The sequence below is a fragment of the Dermacentor albipictus genome, chromosome 9 (assembly GCF_038994185.2).
Source record: "Dermacentor albipictus isolate Rhodes 1998 colony chromosome 9, USDA_Dalb.pri_finalv2, whole genome shotgun sequence".
NCBI lineage: Eukaryota > Metazoa > Arthropoda > Arachnida > Ixodida > Ixodidae > Dermacentor > Dermacentor albipictus.
The window spans coordinates 26,157,874-26,182,363 of record NC_091829.1 but is presented as its reverse complement, the minus strand read 5'-3'; the positions used below and the strand labels follow the sequence as shown (position 1 = coordinate 26,182,363).

The 24,490-nt window shown below is 47.5% G+C and overlaps 1 protein-coding gene across 2 annotated transcripts in view; it reads right to left on the bottom strand.

Annotated features, from left to right (window-relative positions):
• Positions 1-24,490, bottom strand: part of LOC135901905 (uncharacterized) — a 261,657-nt gene that overhangs the window by 129,826 nt on the left and 107,341 nt on the right. The gene's annotated exons all lie outside the window — the stretch shown is intronic.

Here is a 24,490-nt window from a genome sequence, read left to right as displayed (position 1 = left end):
TTTAGCCACTGAAATGCCTGTGAAGCCCGAACTCCTGATATATTAGCGATGAAAAAAAAAAAAAAAGAAGTTACAGTCAAGGCACAGCGCATTCGTCGTTGATTTCTTTGGCAATTGGGCCTTACGATTTGCACGCGTTCTCCGAGGCGCTACTGAAAATGCTCGAGATTAGTCGTAACTTACGTGAGCGGCACCAATCGCACTACTTTGGCGATTTAATTCTGCGATTCGAGTGGCACGTTTTCACCTCCTGAACAGGTGAAAAGGTGTGAATCAACATGGCGGTGTCTTGACTGAACAACGCGTATAATGCCGATTCTATTTCTTTCTTTCTTTCTTTCTTTCTTTCTTTCTTTCTTTCTTTCTTTCTTTCTTTCTTTCTTTCTTTCTTTCTCTTTTTTGTCTTGCTTGTTTGCTTACGTGAAGTCCGGCACGCAGGGATGACGAAAAAACAAAATCGGAAAATAAAATCGCAAGAAGCTGCGTTGACCTCTGGTCAAGAGGACGGCTGAGGCTCCCGAAGTTGCTATAGCCCGCCAAGAGGGGACGTATATACCTAAAAGAAGGGGCACCGGTCTTTGCTTCCACGACGAAGGGGTTCGTAGCCTTCAGATGAACCGATTCGCTGGGATAAGCACGCCCCGGCGGTGAATACCGATTCGGGTGCGCGCCGCCGGTGTCGGCAGCATTTATCTTACTTTGGCTCGCTTCTCTTCGGCGGCACCCTGGGAAGATAAGGTTTGCGATCAGATCGACTTTCTCCTAGCAGGTTGCACCACCGCACACCGCGGAACATGAGCTCGATTTCAGGAATCGGGAGTGTGCACCCCCTCCCACCACGGCCCGGCCCGGCCCGGCTACTTCGAGCAGTCGGGTCACGTATCTCACACGAGGCACAAAGGGATTACGCGGCACGGGATCCCACCTGCCGGTCTGGCCTTATACGAGATAGCCTCTGGAGCACGCGCCATTTATAAAGACGGCAAGCCGTGCTTCGTTGTGGCGGCTCGAACTTCGCTCCAGCTGCGATACGAGGTTCCGGGCGTTGACACCGCCGTGTACAGTCTTATACAACGATATCTGGTCGGTTGAGCTTCGAGTATGCATCGGTAAAGCAAATGATAGGGTGACCGTCTGAGGGCCGTGGGCGATGTCCACAGAGCTCGTTCGAGAATGCCCGAGAGAGAGAGAAAATAATGCAGAGAAAGGCAGGGAGGTTAACCAGAGGTAGTTCCGGTTGGCTACCCTGCACAGGGGGAAGGGTTAAGAGGGATAAAAAGAGAAACAGAGTAGAAGGCGGAGATAGAAAGGGAGGCAAGCACGAACAAAGCGCGTACACTACAGAGCGGTAAGGGGCGGCATTCTTAGAGTCTGTCGTGAAGCCCCGTAGACCGCAAGAACCTTACCAGCGCGAGTAAGGCCTTCAACGCGGATGTTCTTTCGGAGCATTGGCCTAAAGCTTTTAGTATCCCGAATGGACACGGCACTGCTATAGGACCAGATGAGAGCCAAATTTTCACCGCCTTGTGTGACACGTACCGACCGTTGTGGCTGAAGGTGGGCAGTATGAAACGGCCGTACGTGTTTGTTGGTCGAGCTTGGTGCGAGTTTGTACGGCGCGCTAACTTCAGCGCAACATCGACGCGGATACTTAAAGGCTGCGATAACTATTGCACATTGGGATGTTGTCATCTTTGAGCGTTTCAATCAAATTGCCCAAACGAATGGCATGATACACTCATCAGCCAGCAAGCTGGTATTGATGCCTGTACTAGTTTGTCAGCCTGAGAACGAATGAAGCGCACACTAGTTGTGCACACACACACACCCACACACATGCACACATGCATGCACACACACATGCACGCGCGCGCGCACGCACACACGCGTCAACGCTTTGATATAATCTAAAGCGCAAAACTTGGATTACGGTGCTGTCAAGCATTGAAGCGCATGTCTTTATTTAAAAAAAAAAGGAAAAAAAAAGTAAACCGCATTTGAACACTATACACCTTGCGAGCAGTACCTATCACACTGCAAACGTTCTTCAGTGCACTTTTTCGATATGTTGATACACGAAAAGCTTCGATACGTATCAACTAATGGAAGCGTGCGCTCGCACTACAGGAAGCCAGCTAAATAGCTAGTCACCACCCACCGAAGCAGGCATAGGATTCTCACTCGTGCCTCAAAAACGAAGTGGAAATAAGCAAGCACTGAGGAAAAAAAAAAAAGCTGCGTCGGCATTTTTGCCGAAATAAAAGCTACTTCTCAAGAGAGCTCCATCCCTATTATTTTCGTAAATATACCAGCAGCGCCGATGGCGTGGAATTTTGAAGCGAGAGCTCGAAATCCCCAAGCGTGGCAAATCGTGCTTAGAACGTGCAACACGAAGCCGCCTCTGGGTTCTGTACGCTCTCGCTTGTGAACACGGCAGGCCGTTTTGCAACAGGCACTTCCAATGCGTGCGGCACATATAAAACAGTACGGAGCGCGTTACTGGTAACCTGACGCCTCGTATAAAGTCTCTTTCAAGACGGTTCAGCATGGGTTAGCCCCTATACCACTTCTCGATAAAACGTATTTTGCACCTCACTGAACGCGTTATTGCCTTTATTTCTGGTGGGTCCCTGCAAGCCGACAAAGAGGTGTTTCTGTTCGTATAGGCTTGGATAGATGCCGCGCGAAAAAAAAAAAACGAAATAAAAATAAATATAAGAGAATGAAGCACCCTACGAAAGTGAGCGCAGAAGAGTTGAACAACTTCTCGAGGTTATGGCCTGAATAGTTACGGCCCCCTTATACCCCAACCACTATTTACGGAGCTTCTTAGGAGGGCGGTGTTCGAAGAAAAAAAAAATGTTTTAGATCAAAACATGACCGCGTCATCGACACTCCTTACTGCGTGTGTTGCGAGGGTACGAGGAAAGCTGAGAACGGAGCCAGAGAAAGCGTAGGGGGAGATTAATTGTTGCGCCTAATTTAATCGTACAAATTATAAAGAAAAATGAAAATGAGAGTGGACAAAAAGACAACCTGCTGCAACTGGGAACCGAACCCTAACCTTCCGCATTGCGCGTGGGATGCGTGTACTGTGGCGGCCACCCTCCTGTCCGGTTTCTTGGGGTATTTGCGTGCAAAATTAGCCCTGCATGGGAGTGTTGTAGCCAGCGCACCTCACGGTCATGGCGACGGATGTGGAACATCCTTACCGTCCTGTAGCACGTGAGCTTAGGCAAAGGCGATTGGCCAATAAATAGACCTTTAATTTTTATATACGCGAACTCGCGGAATCAGTGATGCCAAAGTAGAGGACCCTCGCTCCTTTATTTATAATTTTAATTGTAGAATACTTTACAGGGTTCCTACATGGGCCATTCAGCAAGAAGGGCATAGAACCAAGTAAGCACATAAATGTGGCAATCTCATGACAATACGAAGGTAGAAGAAAATAACACCAGCCAGGTGCACGGCCTAAAAATTACAAAAGCATATTAGCGACACACAGCTAAATATCAGAACAATAAAAAACAACTTGCTAAGATTGTAACAAACGTACTGCAGTGCAAGGAAAAGCAGGAAAAATAAAAGCAAACAGTGAGTATGATAGCATGGGGATCGATAATGTGGTCCCTGCGTTCTAATGGTAGTCATGATGCCTGCAAACGAAACGTGCGGCCCTATATTAGATTGAATCCAGCATGTTAATTAAGTAATTTTGGTGGAGAGACCAGACCGGAGCGGCGAACTCAAGCCGTGGGCGAACGAATGTTTGAATGCTCCTGCTCCTACTGTATACATCAGCTACGCGAAGAAGTCTTCTCGTATGGGGAACTTGCCAGCGTAGACCTAACAGTGGGAGGGAAACACTTTTTAGTTCATGTGTTCACGAGGGGTCATATGGTTATGCATGAAATATATTTTTGAATAAGCCTTCCGAATGTGAAAAAGCTTTGCACAAACGAACTTGCCCTATCCATGGGTGGCCTAATTCTAAAGCTTCCTAATAACTTAGCTCTCGTTTTCACTGCTTCGCACTTTAGACGAACTGCTTGCTCTGGGAGTCTGCTCTATATCTGTCACAGATGCCTGTTATCTGCACATTCTCGAGAAACCACTTTCGCTGTTTGCGGCATCGTGCTGGTTTCCTCGTCTCTTTCGCTAAGAGTTCAATAAAGATGCGTTCCAATCCTGTGAGAATATTTCTTAACGAGTGGCATAACTTTCAGCGTTGCTTGTACATAACGCGGTTTAGCTGCCTGCAACTGGAAGGTGCGGTACAGCAGGAAAACACTTCACCGCATTACCGCCCGCGCTGTTAAAGAAGAAGAAGAAGAAGAACAAGAAGACGAAGAAGAACAAGAAGACGAAGAAGATGAAGAAGACGAAGAAGAAGAAGAAGGAAAAGAAGAAGAACTTCGAAGAAGAACAACAACAACATTTCGCAAGTTCCGGCTTGTTCCCGAAACAAGAGACTCCATCTCTAAAGCACCCGGCCGAACTCGCGCGCCTGATAAGAATAATTTTATCCCTTCCTTTATCGGCTGCTCGTCTATCGCGTGCGAGAAACGCTGGACCGCCCAGTTGTAGCGCGATCGTCCACGCATCGCGGAGCTCCTCCATTCAGAGACGTGTGTAGTTTTCGCATAAGCCTCCACCCCGGCAGCCAGATGCTTATCGCTTGCGATCGAGACAAGACCGTGACGCGGTAGACCACCGCAGAGCGAGCGCTCCGCGAGCTATACAGAGGCGCCCATTGTGCGAGAGCAGTCGGTTTGTTCGCATAAGCCCATATGCGCCACGACGGAGCAACTTCACGTACGCAAGCTTCGTTGTTAGAGAACAGACGTAACGAGATCGTTCTGCGTACCGTATCACGTTTGTAAAGCACAGTCGCAGCGGAATATACTACACAAGGGACAAGCCCGCCTATTGCGGCGACGGTACTGTAGTATGCTCGCCAGTGCTGTTATCCCTGATCACGATCTATGGCTATTGCTCTTAGTGCAATCCCAACGCAGCATCAGCCGCATATAGTCTTGCTTCCGCGTTCAACATACGGAACATGTTTCTCGCCTTCCAATCCGACACCACTATACTGTAGCTAATAGCTCCCCTTGAAAGGAGTCTTCTGGTAAGGTACGTAACAAAGACTCTTAAGCAAAACGCACCGCACAAGTAGGAAAACAGTTAAAACGTCTAGCAATTTTGTATCTCTATCTCTCTCTGTGTAGGTGATGGGGGGGGAGGGGGGGGGGAGGTCGTTTGTGAGCGTGTGTAGACTCTTGCAGCAGTGTAGCCGACTACATGCATGTGACGGTATCGACTACGTTTTTCTTTTCTTGGCACCTATTCAGTTACACCAACCACCCGGCGGCTTTCCCGCTTTTAGCCCTACGTAATTCTCAGCTCCGCTAAGCTAAATATTGCTCCCTTGTTCTCGAAATTCCTTCACGATTGCCTCGAAGAAGGAGGGCGGCAAAGTCAGTGTAAAAAGGTCTAGTACTTGAGCAGGCTTTTTTTTTTTGCGTGCGAGGGGTACCGTTTTTTCCTTTTCGGTTATGAACCGATTCGCCCGAGAAAATGTTCTATTATGTCATCTACTTTTTTGCTTCAGAGGTTTCTGATTTCAAAGATATTATTTATGAGTGCGAAAATTTCCCTGCGGGCTCCAATAGAAAGCGTTTTGTACCACAATACGAAAAGAAGCGGATGAAGAAAAAGAAGGGCTTTAAATTGTTTGGAGAGTTGTTCGTTAAGCAGTGGAAACGAATTGCTGATCATACTGATGGGAAGGACATCAGAAGTACGTCTGGTACAGACGTTCACGTTTTGTTTTGGTCGCTCTTGTTGTCCGGTGTGTACAGAAAGCTCCAAATTCAACAAACAAAATCAGTGTAGAAACCGGGGTGTGTAGTCCAAACGCACGTGTTCAGATAGCTCTGAAATTATTACTGAGGGCCAACTAAAGCCGATGACCGAAGTAGACAGAAGTAGGCAGGACCAAATGTAGAAGGGAGAGCGCTTATTCTCTCTTCCTCTTTCTGCCTCTATCTTCATCTTAATTTCCCGCTCATTGTTCATTTCACTACGATGCGACGCAACTAGCCCAGGAAGGAGCAGTCACAAGCAAGGATGCGATCAGAGTAGTACACGTTTTAGTAGACGACGAACGCAGTCCCGCCGACACTACGGGAACCAATTCTCGGTACAACACGTGTCCAGATGTGCCGCGTTGCTCTTACACAGACGGCGTTCCGGCTCATTCGACATGCACTCTGCGCGGCCGAGGGCCAAGCCCACAACATCCACGGCCGAACGCCTTCCACCCGCGCAGCACGGCGGCGGTGGCGGAGTTCGTGCGCTCGGAAAAGGCGTGCCCACGCTTGTCCATCAAACCGAGCTTGGCTTGGCTCGGTGCGCGTGTGTGGCCAGCCGCGCGCAGCGTGAGCGAACGCAGCGCCCCCTCGCGATCTCGCACACCGAGCACGCGGCTTCGCGCATCCTTTACGCGCATCTTGACCTTGACGCCCCCTCCCGGATTTCCTGGCGGCGGGCGGTGCGTAAAGTAAAGCCAAGCGCTTGCTTGCGTTCGGTATGCAGTACTGCACGGCGCCCCCAAAGTCAAGGAAGGGTTGTTAATTCCTGCGAGTCCCCACGAGAATTTCACGCGCCGATTTACGGGCCGCTCGCTTGTCATTGTTTCGGTCTTCACGAACATTGTTCATCATTGTTGGTGTGCGGAGGGAGGCGCGTATCGTTCGATCGAGTCGACGGGCGTGACGTCTTTCATATATATATATATATATATATATATATATATATATATATATATATATATATATATGCAGATCTTTGACTTTCCAGGTTATCTGGTGCATTGGCTTTCGATTCGCCTACTACGCAACCCCACACTGACCCTCTTTGCCTTCCCCCTCCTTGTAGCGCGATCCTTCCACGTCACTGCACAGCTTTAGCTAGGCGGATTAATGAAACAATGTGTTTAACCGTTACCTATTCCGTTCCAGCACGTCTGACCGCGCTCGAAAAAAAGAAAGAAAAGATTGGAGCACTGAGCCGTGTTTAGACCAATAGCTTTCTCTGTTTATTTCTGTCTTTCTTTCTCCCTTTTTTTTCCCCCTTGGGCTTTTACGCTTTTAGACGAACAGTGAAGCGGCAACAGCATATCTAACCGGTGAACAATCCGTCATTCTGGTACCTGGGGGATAGGTACGAAAAGCAGTAACGCGTGCGAGATTTCAGAACGAAGCACTGAATCACCATCTCATCTGCATAATTTCCTGCGAAGCTCGTGTCATCCATCTTCGGTGCGATTCGCTTAGTAAACGAAACTCTTTTAAGTGACACCGGCAGTATCCTTTACTTGACCGGCCCAGAATACGCAACAAAGGCTGTTTTCTCACGAACCAGTAGCGGCGTTTTTCTTCGCACGTCTGTCAGGGGTACATTCGGGGCCTAGAGTTTCTAGACCCACCGCTCTGCAGTAAAAACCAATTTCGTGGAGATCTATGTATGCAAAATTGCACCTATACGAGTGCATTCTATGTCGGCGGGTGCAAATTAAAGGTACTGTGAGTGAATACAGAGCGCGAATTTAGGTTATCAAGGTTCCTAGCGCAATACTCGAGAAAGAGCGAGTACCATTTCCTAGATTTGGCCGTGTGACCGATAGTGTGTTGCGTTGAAAAATATTTTGCTATCGAGGCACTTCATATATGCATACTAATGCAGGAAATAAAATTAGTTGGGAGCTTGGCTCTCTCTCTCTCTCTTGTTTTCTTTTTCTTCCATCTACTTAACTTTCCCACCACAACCGTTAACAGACGTGCGCCAATTCGACCGCGAACATACCTTGACAACATGGAAATACTTTCCTACGCAACTTTTAAGAATGGGAGACGCCTTTGCGAAAGAGGCAAAGTCAGTGGAAGATAGCGAAAGCATTCTTCCCCTCACGCCACGAAACAAGCTTGAAAAAACGTCTCCCTGCTCATCACTCCGTGCTCTTACGCTTCGCACGGCATGGGAGACAAACGCCACCTGATTATGAGTCCAAGTTCACAATCACAAGCAGCCTGCCCATAAGTTGCTCGCTTATACCAAATCAGATTTCTCCTTTCCCATACTTCGCTGTGCTTTTTTTTTTCTTCGGGCATATAGTTGCGCAGAAACTAAGACGGAAACTATAACAACAGAGGCCCCATGAATCCAAACAACACATATATATATATATATATATATATATATATATATATATATATATATATATATATATATATATATATATATATATATATATATATATATATATATATATATATATATATATATATGCATAGAACAATTGCGAGACACCGGATACAGCGCGCACATAATTCAGCACCGCGTGTGCTGAAGACAACCAACCCCGCCTATGCTAGCATCGGCGCTTTTCGGACTATCTTCCACGCACCGTAAGCAAGACAGACAGACAGACAAAGAACTTTAATATTGACAGACAAAGAACTTTAATAACCGTAAGCAAGAGCAGTTACTAAATAGGAGCTCAAGCCAGCTGAGACAAGCGCCGCAACAAAGGAAGAGTGGCTGTGGCACCGGAGGCGAGGTAATATGAAGAGCAGGGCGCAACAAAGCCCCGTTCTCCTCGGTGAAAAAAAAGAAAGAAAGAAAGAAAAGGCATCACATGGATGCAGCCTTCACGATACGCGTTTCCCGCGCTCAGCGTCTTCGCTCCGGCTGGAAACACAGAACCTGGCGGGCCAGACGCCCGCTGTCACCAGCGGTTATTCTTATACTGCAGCCGCATCCCAGATCTCCTGTCGCTCGTTCTCTTGCTTCCAGGTCTTGTTGCCGCGTTTACCCAAACGTAGACCGCACACAGAGCGCGCATTGCCCTTGGCTTCCGCGGGTCGCCGACTGTGTGGGCCAGTACGAATGGGTGTTTGCGGTGTGCGCCAATTAAATTGAGTTGCTCTTCCTTTCCTCTTTCCTTCCCTCCTTCCTATCTCCCATTTCTGTGTTGCTGTCACCTCCCTTCAAAAGAGTAGGCAGGCGTTGTGCCCCTTCCGTTGGCAGTTGCCAGCCTGCTCCTCACTTTCCCTTTCCTGTTAACTGTGTATATGTGTTCAAAACGAATAATAATAATAATTAAATTGGTGCGCTACCACTTACCAGCAAATGTAATGCTTACCCATCTTCATACGGCACCACTTAAGACGCTTACCACGTAACACAGAGAATTTACCGTCACCTTATACCACCTGATAACCAAGACCTAATGACACAGGGCATGCGCTCTCCAGTGTTGTCTTGCTTGTACTTGTCCTAAGTGGAGCTGTTGAAGATGAATCGTTACCAACCTGCCCAATTTTCAACCCTAGTGTAAGGCATAACACCTCACAGCCAATTGGCTTACACGTCATTAAATAGCGCTTTACCCGTCGTGGCGCCTCAGTAGCTATGACATTGCGCTGCTAAGCACAAGGTCGCGGGCTCGGTAACTGCCTCACCGGTCGCATTCCGACGGGGGCGGAATGGGAGAACGCTCGAGATACCCTGATATGGGTGCACGTCAACGGATGCGCGGTGGTGAAGCTTAATCCGCACGCTTGCGATACACGTCGTCCCTTACAACACCCTCTGCAGTTTTTGGACGATAAACCCCGCAACTTCATATTGTTTGTTGTTGTCATATAGTCAAAATATACCAGACGTCAAATTTTTAATTGAACGCACGTCTCTATCAACAACTGAAGTTTTAACTATTGCAGCAATCGTTTCTTGGATGTCGATCGGGTGTGTTCTCTTTCATATCGACGTTCTTGCGCAGTTTATTGCAGTACGCAGTCAATCCTCAATTAAAAATTGGGCCGCTGTATCCATCCACGGCTTGAAGACACCAGAGCGCAAGCGCTCTTTCTTGTGGCGCATTGGTGTCAGACACATAGAGAGAGAAAGAGAGAGAGAGAGAGAGAGTAAATTTTATAGAAAAGAGCACACGAGCGTAGGTAGCTCTTCCGCTGTGCAGTGGGTTGGAGGACCATCTCAGTTACTTCTGCGGCTGCACACCTCAACTTGAAGACACTGTCTTCACTGGCATGCATAGCGGCGATCCTATGCACGTCTCATTTGAGACAGCTATGAGGGCGCGCGAAGCTGCCCTAATCATGAGCAATTACCTTTTGCGTTATCGGACAAGGAGTTATGTTACCTAGAGACTGTGGGCTAAGGTGCAAGAGGATGTGCTCTGTGTTATCAACCAGGTTTTTTTTTTCTATTGTATCTATTGTTTTCTATTGCATATTGTATTGTATGTATTGTATCTTGTCATTCACCCTAATCATCAAGAGTAAGAACTTCCTTAGTCTAAGGTCTCCAGCACTGATTACATTCTCTCTCTTTGTACCAGTCCTGTGGCCTTTGTTTCCTTATATTATTCACCACTGATTTCATCGATACACATTTGGAAGTGAGCGCTCTTGTCCGTTACACTTATTACTTTTTCCTCATCCGTTTGTGAACTGTGGTCTTCAGATCCTAAGGCTAACGCAAGACAGAAGTATTTAGCGATCGCTCGGAGAGTCGTTTGACCTGCAATCTATATGTATGCACGTATATACTTGAAGTATAGACTCATAATGATGAGGAAGATTGACATGATGATGAGCCTACGCAGGCGTATTACGACTAATGATGAATTCTGGTAAATGTCCTTTCTACCTAGCGTGAGGCAGTGTGTACAGCCAACCACAATATTTTAGGGAACACAATGTCTGAGAAAGAACTGAACATCTGCGCAACCTCACAACGCAGCCCAGTATTCGCATTTACAGCCTTTACTAGTGTATGTGAACCACATCGTGATGTCTTGTTTTACTGACTACTGTTACAGGCTCCTCGGAAATTGAACGTTTTCTGAGATCCCGTGGCCCGTAACCTTTTGTGGTTGACCGTACAAGCACTGGACATTAATCCGGACGGCGGTTTTGGTTATGACGACCCTACGGAAGTGCAGTAAACCTAACCATCAACACGGGCAGGCGTCCGCGCGCAAGACACATTATACACAGGCAAGGGAACATGAAAAAAAAATCATGATGATTACGAAACTATGCAAGTGTGCGTGCAGCTTACATGCAGCGCTGTCCCTGCATAACCGCCATGACTAATGGGAGGAGAGAAATGTTTAATGATGAAAAAAGTAGAGAGGCCGGCCTGAGGAACATTCCTCCAGCCATCTACTTTAAGCTGGGGCTAGGGGTAAAAGGCAGACAAGAAAGACGAACACTGACGATACTGGCATAGGGAAGAGAAGTGGACCCGTCCATTGACCCCGATTACGCTGCCAAGCATACGCACACCGCGTACGCTGCGGTAACACTGTTTGTTATAGCCTGCTGCTTCTTCGCGCGTGTCTACGGCAGTCGAGCTGAAAGGCAGCCGCCGCCACCACCGCGGTGCCGACACGACGAGCCCGTGCAGGCAGCGGACGCGGGCGACTCTCCCTCTTCTCTCATCCCTCCATGTGGCGAGCGGGGAAGACGAGCTCCGGTTTTATGAAGCGCCACCGCCGCCTCCTCCGGTGGCTGCGCCCTTTCTAAGGGCGAAGAGGATTTCATTGTTGCCTCGATCTAGCTCGGCATGTGGGCTTCTCCCCTCGCGCTTACGCCGTGGTGCGCGGCTCCTTTGAGTACGCAATCCTTTCGGTCCTACAGTTAGAGCTGCTAACGTATTATTTTCATTGTTTTCGTCTCTTTGTTTGTTTCTGTTTGTTTCTTTGTTGTTGTTTGATGCTCCTCTTCTCTCTTGAGTTCAGTTTTCTGCCATTCTTGTCAAGCGGGGACGTAAAGAGAGTTGCCGCTCCTCGCCTGTTCCTTCTGCTTGCGCGCTAAGACGGCTATAACAAGTAAAGAGCGCCGGTGTGGAGTAGAGCGAAGCACTAGATAGTCTTCAGAACGTCTTCTGAATGTAGCTTAGAGTAGCAACGTTTCGTTCTCTTGTTCTTTCTTTTCGCCTTCTTTTTTATCCGAAGGAGCGAGTGAACCGGCGCTTTTGCATTACAAAGAGGGAGGCGTCGTGCTTACCGCCGTGCAACCACAACGCCAATGTAGGATCGAGAAGCAAGCGCAATGAGTTGCCACACAATGTTGAGCTTCTGCGTGCTATCGGTTGTGCCATGCTGGCTCGAATAGTTTACGCGCGGCTCAGTTGGTTCTCGTTAAAGCACTTCTGTGCAGCGCCAAAGTCGGCGACTTTCTCTTCTCTTTTCTTTTTCTCCACCAGTGTGGCTCTGCGCCGAACGTGTTCTGAACGTAACATCGATGCAACATTTCCTTCTTTCTTTCTTTCTTTCTTTCTTTCTTTCTTTCTTTCTTTCTTTCTTTCTTTCTTTCTTTCTTTCTTTCTTTCTTTCTTTCTTTCTTTTAAAACGTGTTCTTTCTTTCTTTCTTTTTCTATTCAGAAGCATTCAGCAGTCGCTTTTGCATAAGGAAACATGCAGTTTGTACAGATAGTACTGTGCACGAATAGATATGCACGAATAAGGTGCCAGTCTACGTGTTACAGAACAAATCGTGTCAGCGCACCCTACAGTCTGTTTATGCGTGCCTTCATACTCTTAGAATATGCGTACCTTTATTTCAAGGGCCGATATCCTTGAGGCAATATGCTTTGTTGTTGTTTTCACATAAAGTATTCGTATCCTTGTTCATGACGTCGTCGTCGTCGTTGTCTTCGTAGTAGTAGTAGTAGCCGTAGTAGTAGTAGTAGTAGTAGAAGTAGCAGTAGTAGTAATAACAGTAGCTGTTGTTGTTTGATACAAGTATTTGTAGTGCTTCTTGATACTTCCCTCTTGTTTTCTCTTTCCTTTTTTAATCTTTTCTGAGCAGTGGGTTTGGGATTTTGGGATAGGCGGTCCTAAAAAGACCTATATACTTTCCCATTTTCTTTTTTTCTTTTCTTGATTTTCATTTTTTTTTTTCCAAGATGGATCGCGCCGGTCAGTCATCGCCATGGAAACAATGCAGAAGGATTCCGCCCACCCGCTACCTACTATAGACAGCACATACGCATATACATATTTTTTATCTATCGAAAGACAACCGAAACAATTGAAAGACAAACAAGCATATTCACGACGGACCTGCCAGAAATAAAAAGAAAGATAACACGTTAATAATGTTAACAGGCGTTTTAGCACGGCTGCCTTCATGCAGGAGCAAGCAACGCAGCCGCCCACCGCGACGCACAAACCCCCCTTCTCTTCCGGGTACGACACGGTCTGCAAAGTTGCAGTCACTCACTTCCTTTGTTCATCCGCGCCTGACGTAGCTCAGTCGAGAAAGACGCGAACATAGCCGCAGACTTTCGTCTATTTCCTCTGCATGCGTTTGCGATCGGAGACCAGTAGAGAATGGAAAAAGCGTCTCTGCGAAACACCCTGACTGCGTAGACTGTCTTCCCAGCGCAACTTAAACTGGCACCATTTGCAAGAAATGGCGTACGGCTTTCCCTTGCACGACAGAGTTGGGGTTTCTTTGTTACTATGAATATTACATGCAGAGAAATTGGTCGGTAGGCCTCTTTGGAGCCGGCTATCGGAAATCCGTAAAATGCAACGCTATATATATATGTATTTTCTGCGCAAGAGTAAAATAATAAAAAGAGCATGAACACCAAGTGACAATTACGCACACGAGGATATTCATTTGACTACCACTTTGAAGTCACCACTAGTACAGGTTGAGCGTTATAACGATTTGCCGGGGTTCACATCTGCTTCGGGTTGTTTCAATTCGTACAGGTATTTTATGAGTGCTTTGGTTCTTTTTATAAAGAAGCCGTATGCGTAATCATTCCAGACCTATTCAGTCGTTGTCGTCGTCGTGGTTGTTGTTGCTGCTCATGGCCATGACCCCTTACTACAACAACAGAAATGATAAACGAAATTGTTAGCTATACCAAACAAAACACTGAAGAAAAAAAAAAGAAACTAGAGAGGAGAGTCAGATTTGCCTTTTTTTTTCGGCACCTAACCCGACTCTAGGGGTCACGTTTGTTTCCCCCCCCCCCCTTTTTTTGCTTCTACTCCTTCGTCTTCTCTCTCTCTTTCTCTCTCTCTCTCTCCCTTAGCTATGCCGTCAAGCAAGACGTCGAGGGAATGGTGGTGCTTCATTAGTGTCTTCTTTTTGTCCTTTGAAGCTTAGAATACCACACAAAAGTGAATGATGCAGGGCTGCAGCAGCGTTTCCACCTGTGACCGCGGCCACTCAGACAGACTCCAAACGGCAGCTGTAAAAGGGCTTTGTCTTTCAGTTCCCACGATACAGATTTATGCTTTCTCGTATATTCGAACAACAATTCGAAGCTATCATGTCTGCAGCCTTGTGTGCAAGTCGTACTTAACGCATTTCCTGACTAAGTTTACTGCTAAACATTAACTGAGTTCAATAAGGCACTCGCGCTTGGCGGACGGTCTAGAATAATGAGGATGCGTGCTGCACTTCTGCACATAAGCGTGCGCGCATCACGTACGTCCCTTGAGGTGGGGGTGCTTGTGTGACGTCGTCTAACATCAGTTGGAGTGGTGGTACTCGTCTGACGTCCGCAACAGATTTACTGTACATTCGCTTTCACAGGGTGGTGTGGAGACGGATCTTTTCTTTTTTTCTTCTTTTTTCTTTAGCGAAGCTCTTGTTACTTGAAATGTAATTTAGATTTCTGAAGATTACCGCAAAGGCTTGTGTTGCGCCTACGCTAACCAGGCTTTGTTACCTCAACATGTACCCCTGATGTTCCACCTCGCAAGGTGGAACACTATATATGGCGGTGAAGGCAAATATGATAACTACACTATATGGCGATGAAGGCAAATATAGACGGAAAGAAACTGTTGACACCAAATCATTGAAATACAATGTCCAAAATAACGTCGGGGCTTTGGGTAACGACGTATTGGAGACGTCCGGCTTGATCTTGGCTACTTTCATTTTTTTTTATTTTCTAGTTCAAAAGCTTGCCCTGCGACATAAAACGTGTAAAGTAAGCATGTTATATGTGCAGTTTGTTACGTTCAACTACCTTTGTCTTTTTAGCCTGACAGAACTACTTAATAAAGCAAAGAAATTGACAAATATACAAGGGAGTGAATGGGCTAAACAAGTATAGCAAAGGCCACTGCCTTTGCAATTTGTATCTAGTGCTTCAAAAAAACTGTTGTGCACATCTGCGAGCAAATGTTTGCACCGTAGCTTAGGAGCAAAGTAAGCTAAAGTAGCTTTTCAATACATAGGCTTTCATAAAACGCCCCAGGAATCTGTTTACCCCCCGGAGGAAAAGATTTTCCGACGCATTCACTCCGCCAATCGTCATCCAAAACGAAAACGTCGGAAACAAGAACGCGGGGACAAGACGTATAGGAAAGGGAGCTAGTGGGGAAAGGTCCGAACGTTTTCGAAGCTTTACGCATCGTGCAGGTATACACTCGTCGCGTATACCGGAAGAAAGAAAAATGGTTGTCGATGTTTGCGCTCGTGGCACGACGTTTGGCGCTCCAAAGGCAAATGTTTATCGGGACGCGTTTGTTGACGCAGCCTCCGCGTCGACGCATCCTACAGAAGGCGCGACACTCGAACCAACAAAATACAATAAGGAAATAAATGCGGCAAACGGGAACTGGAAAGGCGAGAATTCGAGTCCGTGCGGCGTGATCTGAAATAGGCGCCGGTGAGTGTGTGTCGTTGTATATCGCGTGTTGGCGCGGACAAATCGTGCCCATGTTTGTATAGAGAATATAAAAGCGCTTTCGTGTCAGCGCTTGCATGAAAATACAATAAAAGGTCGTTATCGCGTCGACCCACTTTCTGGTGGGCCTGCTTTATATAGGTTTCTTTTTTTTTTCGCTCGGGACGTTTTCGAGTGATGCACCACTTTCAAAGGCGAAGCATTTCTTTGCGAATGTCGCCGGGTGCTCGTGACCGTGGACACTGATTGGCAGTTGTGTCGCCGAATAGGCCGAGTAATCTTAGTGGGGGAGGCGCGCGTCACCGCCGCTGGGTTCCTTGAATCACTACCAGATGTCTCTGGTCTCCGCGGCGTCGTCGTCGTCGGCCGTGCAGGGAAAAAAATAAACAAACAGAAAGCTGGTCTTCGCGTATTCGCGGGTGCACGGTAATCGGGAAGCAAATGCTCCTTGAGGATAGAATGGATTCCAATTGCGCTACGTATTTACTCTTGCATTCGAGCCAATGCAGGGTTTCGTTGAGGCGGGGAATGTTTGCGTCACATGTTTCACTAGAAAATAATGTGCTTTTAAAAAAACCTGCTTGAAGATGCACGCTGCTCTTAGTAACGGTATAGCCGGTCTCTACATGAGAGGGTTTACTACGTGTGTTGAAAGTCAGAACCAGCTTGCATTGAAACGAAAGCTGCATGGCATGCTCTGGTGTTCGGTACTGAGTGGACGATGCGGACTATACACGGACACTGACAGATACGGACGCTTTCATTCATTTGATTGAGCGTGATTGACCGACATGGCGACGACGTGAAGGACAACAAGGAAATCGTTGTGCGGCCTAATGTTAAGCGCTGTAACCTCCGTGAGCTTCGGTAAAGCTTTAATATTCAGCCACAAGAACGCCTCCAATGTCACGATGACCGGCTCCTGCGCCGTCATTTTTCATGTCGCCACAATAATGGTCCGCGACACAAGCGTTCACGCCAACGTTAGCAGGGCGAAACTCGCTTCGTTGCTTTGCACCGTGTAAACCCCAACGCGACGCCGCGACACAATTTATTTAAAGTCATTAATTCATTCTCGTCCTTTTAAAAATTTCATTGTTCCTGATCCTCTTTCATTTCTTAATTTGCTTCCTCACGTTCCTAATGGCAATTATGTATCCAACCACTCTGTTCAGGTGCTGTTCTGTCGATATAATTATGTTTTAAATGTGATTATAACACGAGAATCCATAACAGTGCTTCACCGTGTTACCACTTTCTCTGCATTTCTTGCCTTCCACTGTGCCCTATTTCATACCACTGTATTCCACTATATAATTCATTCATTCATTCATTCATTCATTCATTCATTCATTCATTCATTCATTCATTCATTCATTCATTCGTTCGTTCGTTCGTTCGTTCGTTCGTTCGTTCGTTCGTTCGTTCGTTCGTTCGTTCGTTCGTTCGTTCGTTTTAAACATGTCAAAGCAACACTTACGGCTGCCATAGACGCCGCTATGTCTAGACGAATACTCGTTGGCTTTAGAGATCCAAACAACACATGAATTCACAGGAAAACGCACGTTTCAAGCGATCGCCAAGGGGGCTTGTCTTCGCCAGCGCGTCACTGCGACGCGCTGGTGCGATTTCGGAAGCAACGCTTACGGCGAACACAAGTCCACTTGTCGAATCGCTGGCTGCAGTAGCATTATCTTGCCGGACCACTGTTGACTGTTGGGAACCATTGCTAACTGGAAGTCTACAGCACTGACATTATACTTTCCCAAAAGACTGCAGCAACCGCGGCATAGTTCCCCTACAGGCATGTCTCCACAGCATGCGTTGTGGAGCCATGCAGTGAAGAGAGCGCTGCGCGGGCACCAGATTCCGTCTCTGCTCTATCTCTTCCTATACACCGAGGCTCTGCGCCGCACAGCGCCTGTCACGGCAGGGGTTCTGGCCGTATGCAGGCGTCGGTCCTCGTTAGGCCTCAATTGCGCCCTGCATTAGCTCTAACGGCCGGCGGGACCGCCTGTACGCCGTCCGCAAATAACCTCGATAGCAAACGCTTAGATTTTGCGGAAGCCATCTTTTCTTGTTACGGAAGACCGCACTGGGTTTGGGGGGGCTTCCGTTGAGTTCCAGCAGCACGGTCGGAAAGGGTGAGAGGGGCCGTTTAACGTCACTCACAATTTCCTCGCAGCGACGTTTTTATACGCATCCGACTCCCCCGCGCGTTCCGTCCGGCCGCGGTAATTTCATTCGGCAGCACGACGCGCCGAAACCGCTTCATCGTCGTGCCCGGCCATTCTTCCTCATTCTAGGCTCTGCTCTCGTTTTTTCTTTTTTTCGCGTATTCGTTCCGCAAGAATATACTACGTCATCAAAACCGTGCAGTGACGTGCAAGCTGCGCGACTTTCTTTTTACAAAAGCAATGAAGTCCCGTTCTGGAAGACAGTCGTTCCTGTACGTGACGTGCGTGTCCTTTTGTCTGCGATGCATGCGCGTCACGCGCCACGTGATTGGCTAGGGCGGGGCAGTCGTAACAGCCTATCAAGAAATTGACGCTGACGTAATGAGATGAGCTCCTGCTAGGGTAAACGTTTTAGGCAAAGGGTCTCTGGCAAGGAATGAGAGTGTAGTGCATGTACATTGCGCGACTCGCCGAATTTCGAGCGTTTATTTTAACAGTTTTATTGAAGCGTGGCGGCGCATATAGAGACAGCAGACTAGATTAGAATATAATCGTGAGTTTCCGGTATTCTAACATATGATGATAAGTATCGCTCAAGTGCAACAAAAATTTTAGTTCAAGTTTGAATAGAGAGACGAAGTTGTGCCTACGTTATGCTTTCGAGCAATTACCAGTGGCCTACCAGACTGTAGCAGACAGCGAGTGTATGCCGAGGAAAGGCGTAACGGATAGGTAATAGGATGCGATCATGTTCAGACAGCAGGGATTCAGGTGAACTGCGCCATCAGCGGTTATGGCGTCGCGCCGGTGAGCTCGAGGTGGCGGGTTCAATTCCGGCTGCCGCAACCGCACTGCGATGGCGGCGGAATTCAAACACGATCGTGTGCTTAGGTTTGTGTGCACGTTAAAGAGCCCCGGCCGGTCAAAATTAATCGCGAGTACCACACTACGGCGCGCCTCATAATCAGATCGTGGTTATGGCACGTCAAACCCCAGAATTCATTCATTCATTCATTCATTCATTCATTCAGATGAACTGACTAGCTGTAATCAGACCATGTGCTAGTTTCCCATCGGCAGAGATTCAACCGAGATACCGTTATTTACGCAAGTATATCTAAGAGCAAGGTTGACGTCGTAAGTACATAATTTCGGTGCAAGAAGCATTTGCTCTTCCTTCAGTTGACTGACCTGGCCTGATGAGGATCAGTGACACTGATTGATGTTGTTATGGTCGCTGTTTATTACCTGCACAAAGATGACGAAGTTTAACTACATCAGCACCAGCTACTTTCTCTCCCATAAATGCGAGCAATGTTAAAATTCTCTCTAGCCTTCGTAGCGTTCCCTGCTATGGGTGAAATCGAACATAGCTTCTCCAACGCTGCATGGCTGGACTGAGATAGGGTGTATATATATATCGGCTCGTTTTCGGATTTATGTGCTTACCTCGCCCGACTTATTTCCTGCGTCGACACAGCTCGGTCCCAAGCGCGCCGTCGGACTCAGCTCGTCTCTCTCTCTCTCTCTTTCTCTCTCTCTCTCTCTCGTTCTCCCCACCGTGTTATTGATCACACGATGCGCGGCTAAGCGACCACGTCTCGGGCAGTCGTTTATTCGCATTAGCCCGATTAATGGCCGTCGCCAGAAATTCCGGCTCGCGACACGGTCCGGCAAAGTGCACAGCTTTGGCCGTCGTGTGCGCTCTGCTTTGTTTTCTATACGCAGTCTCTACTTTTTCTTTCTTCTCGAGGGGGATGGGGCGCTGCTTTTGAGTCGCTTTCTTGTTTTGTCCTCCTGTATAAGTATTCAGGCGAGCTATGGCTTTAATTCGTTCCGTTTGCGACATTCTCTCCGTTTGCGACATTCCCTCCGTATGCGCGCTATACTATACTTGCAACGCTGTTAACTTTCCTTTTGCGTTTTCTGTATCCTTTCTTTGTTCTTTGTTCTGTATCGTGCTCTTCCCATTCTTACGCAACCGTAATTTAATAAATCAAATGGAAACGTGGAGCGCCCAAGTCGACATTCATCTTCCAAGTGAAAGAAATTATGCGCGGTGAGTACCGGTTTTTAAGGGCTATAAGTGAAACAGAGTAGGAATTGGAGGCGCAACAGAGCGACTAGAGAAAACAAAAATGACAAGAAAACAGGAAGGCTTATCAGAGTCTTATACAAGCATGTGTCAACTTTTTTTGTTTTTGTTTTTTACGCCGTACGTCATTACTCGTACTGTTTTGGGGAGAGAACCAAAAAAAAAAAAGAAAAACGACGCGGCCGGCACGTTTCCGCTTGTACAGCCCACGGTAGCTGAAGTTGGATAGAGCACGTGGTCTTCTAGGACTGAGGACGTTAACCTAATTCCCACGATTGCAAGCAACCTTCCAGGCCAACCAGTCACGTCCCCCATCCCTGTGTGCAGAGTAGCCAACCGGACACTTGATCTGGTTAACCTCTCTACCTTTCATATCTTGTTTTCCTTCCTCCCTTCTCCTCCTTATCCCCTACTCCGCGCCTAAATCGAAACTAACCAGCGTGTCTGCACTCCCCATCCACCGGGAAATGGCCCCAGCGGAAGGAACTCGAACCCTCGACCTGGCGGTGCTCGGCTGCAGAACGTCTTAGCCACAGAACAAACCGCGGCGGTTAGCTGCTGTCGAAGTTAAAAAAGAAAAAAGGAAAGCAACGCCACTCACATTCGCTACACTCTGCAGAGCGGGCATAGGCGACACCCGCTGTCCATTTATGCATATAGCGATCTCTCTATTGCCGTTTCGCTTGTTCGCAGTCGCTCAATCCATTCGGCGTGTATTAACCGGGACGGCGCGTGTGAACAGAGTTACGCCGGGACAACGTAGCACGACGAAGTAAAATGAGTATATATGAGGGGACTGCGTGCAGGCGATCGTTCGACACTAATGACCATGGGGTGGAGGAGGCTTGGTGCTCTGACCGAAGCTGAAATCGATTCGAGCAGAACTCGCCACTGCGAAGAAGATGAATTCGCGTGTACACCGCCGCACGGCGCATTGATCGCTCGCGTTCCCACGTCGACAAGTCATGCGTGCCACTGTAACGATCCGTGTGCGCTTGTGCTTGCAGGCGCGAGAGAACTTTTCGAATTCCGCTAATAGCTGGCAAGTATAGGTACGCTGCAGATGAGGTCAAGGGAGGAAATAAAAGCGCTAAGAGAGTGCCGACACGACATTTTCGAATTTCAGGTCTTCGCTATCGTCAAATGAAGGTACAAGCCCTCTGAACTACATAAAATATATAGTGGTAAGCGGTAGCGTGCCACTTTATACTGATACTATTGATGATACTACTGATACTGATACCACTGATACTATTGACACGTCCTTCTAGGAACCAGATTTAGTAGTCATTGTAGAACTGGATGCTCAAGGACGTCGCCACGCGATGGCTCGCTCGCTCCGTAACAGCCACACGAAACGAGCGGATCTTGTTCATTTATTTATTTACTTTCTATCAGCAACCACGCCATAGCTGCCTTCATGCTTGCACGACGTGTGCGAATTTCGCTTCGAGTCACGGAGTCACAATCATGTCGAAGACGTCTCGCGTTTCGAGACCAATTTTGTTATCAATTTAATATGGGTTGGCTACCAACGTTCGCGCATTGCTAACTGCGATCGTTTTACGTTTCAATGCTCGCAGGGGCCCGTAGGGCACATGAATAAATAATTGGGGGAAACGTGTGGTGGAGATTTTATGGCTTCGAAAATACCTGCCAGTAATCCTTTAAGACGTCGCAGGTGCAGTAAAGTTCCTTCGTAGCTATACTAAACGTGTTGAAGCAGGAAAAATCAAGTGGAAATGTTCAAAGAATAATCTGCCCGGATCAAAAACTACAAAAAGCCCTCGTTGCCTGGGCCGAACGGGTCGTTCCTCGAGAGGGGCCATCTTAGGACTTCAGCTTGCCAGATCATAACTGAGCAGAATCTCAATAAAGTTGTTACCACCACCTGCCTTGAGTGTCCCTTCAGCGCTTTAAGCGAACGTTTTATGTTGAGTCATATGTCCATTTTATGTTCTGAAAAACCGAACGCCTATGCGAAGGACAACCGATTACCGCTGTCTTGCGTCAGGTTACTTCCTCTCATGGCTGCATATTTCGGCGTCCTTCTCACTTATTGTCATGACAATTGTATATGCGGCTTAGGTGCAGTTTACTTCTGGCACACACGGAATATTAAACAGCTGGATGCAGCAGAAACGCTTAAGTACATCGCGCGATACTTACGTTGTTGTAAGGAGCAGCAATATATACATGTGTGCCGCGGTCACCAGTAACTTCTACAGTAAGAAATCGGTTAGGAATGGAAGAGTCGCTTAACTGAACATTCGTTATGTCGACGCAAGCTTTACCCGAGTTTCTTCGCGGTATTTACTTAAGCGCAGGAGGAGTGTACAAACTATACGGCTGCGATGTCTCGTGGATATATTCCAGAGCTCAAAGGCGCTGTACATGGCAGATTACCCTTACCACTTCCCACAAGAGGAGTTCCCTCTGCTACTTTAAGAAAGGCACTCACGAAGGCACTCTCAAAGAAATTTTACCACGCTCGATAACTGGTTTTAGCTTCGTGGCACATAAAGTCGCTTTCGTGACTTTATGTGCCTCAAGTCTTGGCGACCGTTTTTAGACTGGGTGCACTTCTTAATATGTGCATGCAACTTCTCTCTCTCTCTCTCTCTCTCTCTCTCTCTCTCTCTCTCTCTCTCTCTCTCTCTCCCTAAGCTCCGCTAGCGCTAAAGCATTCCCAAAGGACGACAAAGGTGTCCAAACTGACTCCAGGAATGCCAGGCGTTCAATAACGTTTGACCACGCGGCGCAGTTGCCGTGATCTTTGGTATCACGCCAGGTGAGACACGAAAGCCAGAAGTTGCGTCCGAACGTGAACCTTCTAGGCTACGCCAGCTCCGCAGCTGTAAATAATCTCCCAGCAAACCAGCCGCAACGTTTCATTGCTCTCGTCTGGACCAGGGGCAACGCACTGGCTTGATCGAGAACCTCGCTGGGCCAGTTCGGGACAGGCGGCGGCGGCGGCGGTATGAAACAACAGGAATAGAGTGCAAAAAAAGAAAGAAAGAAAGGCACACACGTTCGGGGCCTTTCACTTTCACTGCACCCAAATTCCGCGCTTCGCACTAATGGGCCCTGCCGCGAGGCGACCACTTTCTCGGCGGAGCCATCTGTTGCAATGAAGTTGCGCACACAGCAAACGCCGCGTGCGCCTATCGGAACTGCAGTCGTTTGCGTCTCTGTTTGTAGTCGTGTGCATAGGCACGCGAGGATAGAGCGGTGCTGCAATCGCCGGCACGAAAGCAAGCCGAGATCTGGCTGTTAAATGTGTTGCACGCCAACGGACGCACCACCCGCCCATCCAGTCCACACCGAAAGAAAGAAGTGCACGCACGCACACACTCAAGAGGAGGGCCCGCACACACATACGCACAAATTCATGTTACTGTAAGAGCATGCCTGCGAACCCGTAAACATTAAAAAGGAGGAAAATCCTGCGCGGAAGAAACCGAGGAAGGAGAGGGAAAGGGCGGAGTGTTAGGGGAGACACGCGTTTAGGTTTCTTTCATGTTGTCTCTTTTCGTTTTCTGTTTCTGTTCTTTTAACAAATTGACACAATTATAAAAGATACGGTGTTCGGACGGCAGTGGTTGGACGACCGAAAATCTCAGGTCTTAAGATCGTATTTCGCTCCGTGCTTTATTTTTTTTCATCTTTTTTGTTTCTTTGAACAGCTCGGCTAACGTTAGCTTGGACACGCTATATAACTGCATTTACTTATATATAGAGTAGAGCTTACAACGCTTTAAGCGGGTCCCGCTCAAAGCTATAACACTTAAGCAGCACCGCTTTTGAATGACTCACGGCGAGTAATATTTTCAAAATGTTTTGTTTTCCTCCTCCATGTCTGAAACAAAAAGCTGCTTGCATGTAGTGGAAATAGATTTTTTCTGTATTTTCTTCTTCTTTTTTTGTCTTGCTACAGTGATTCTGACGAGCGTGACATGATATGACTTTTGTAGAACGCCTTTCGCAATGCTACTTTAAGAAAGGCACTCACGCTATACACACCCTTAGTGATTTTGAATATGGTCTAGTTCCAACATTACGTTCGCATTTTGGTCCAGAATGGCTTGAGTGTGGCCTGAGTAAGTGACTATATCGAGATGAGAAACGCACGTGATACACGAAAAAAAAAACTACTAAGATTTTTGTGTATATTTCATGCGTGCAGCGCACACTTAGTCTTTGAAGCACTTTTGAGCTTCTTTTACAAGAAGGGCTTCGCCCAAGATGGACATGAAAGCACCGTGGCTGACCGCAGCCTTTTTAACATTTTTCCAAAGTATTTCCACCGCTCAATGATAGCAACCAACAGGACAGAAGCAAGGATAGTCATCAACCGATATCTAGTAGGAAAAAGACATTACAACCCATGTGCCAACAGACAGGATGTCCCGACCATGCTAACGCCCGCACCTGCGCTGATACAGCACGTGTCTTA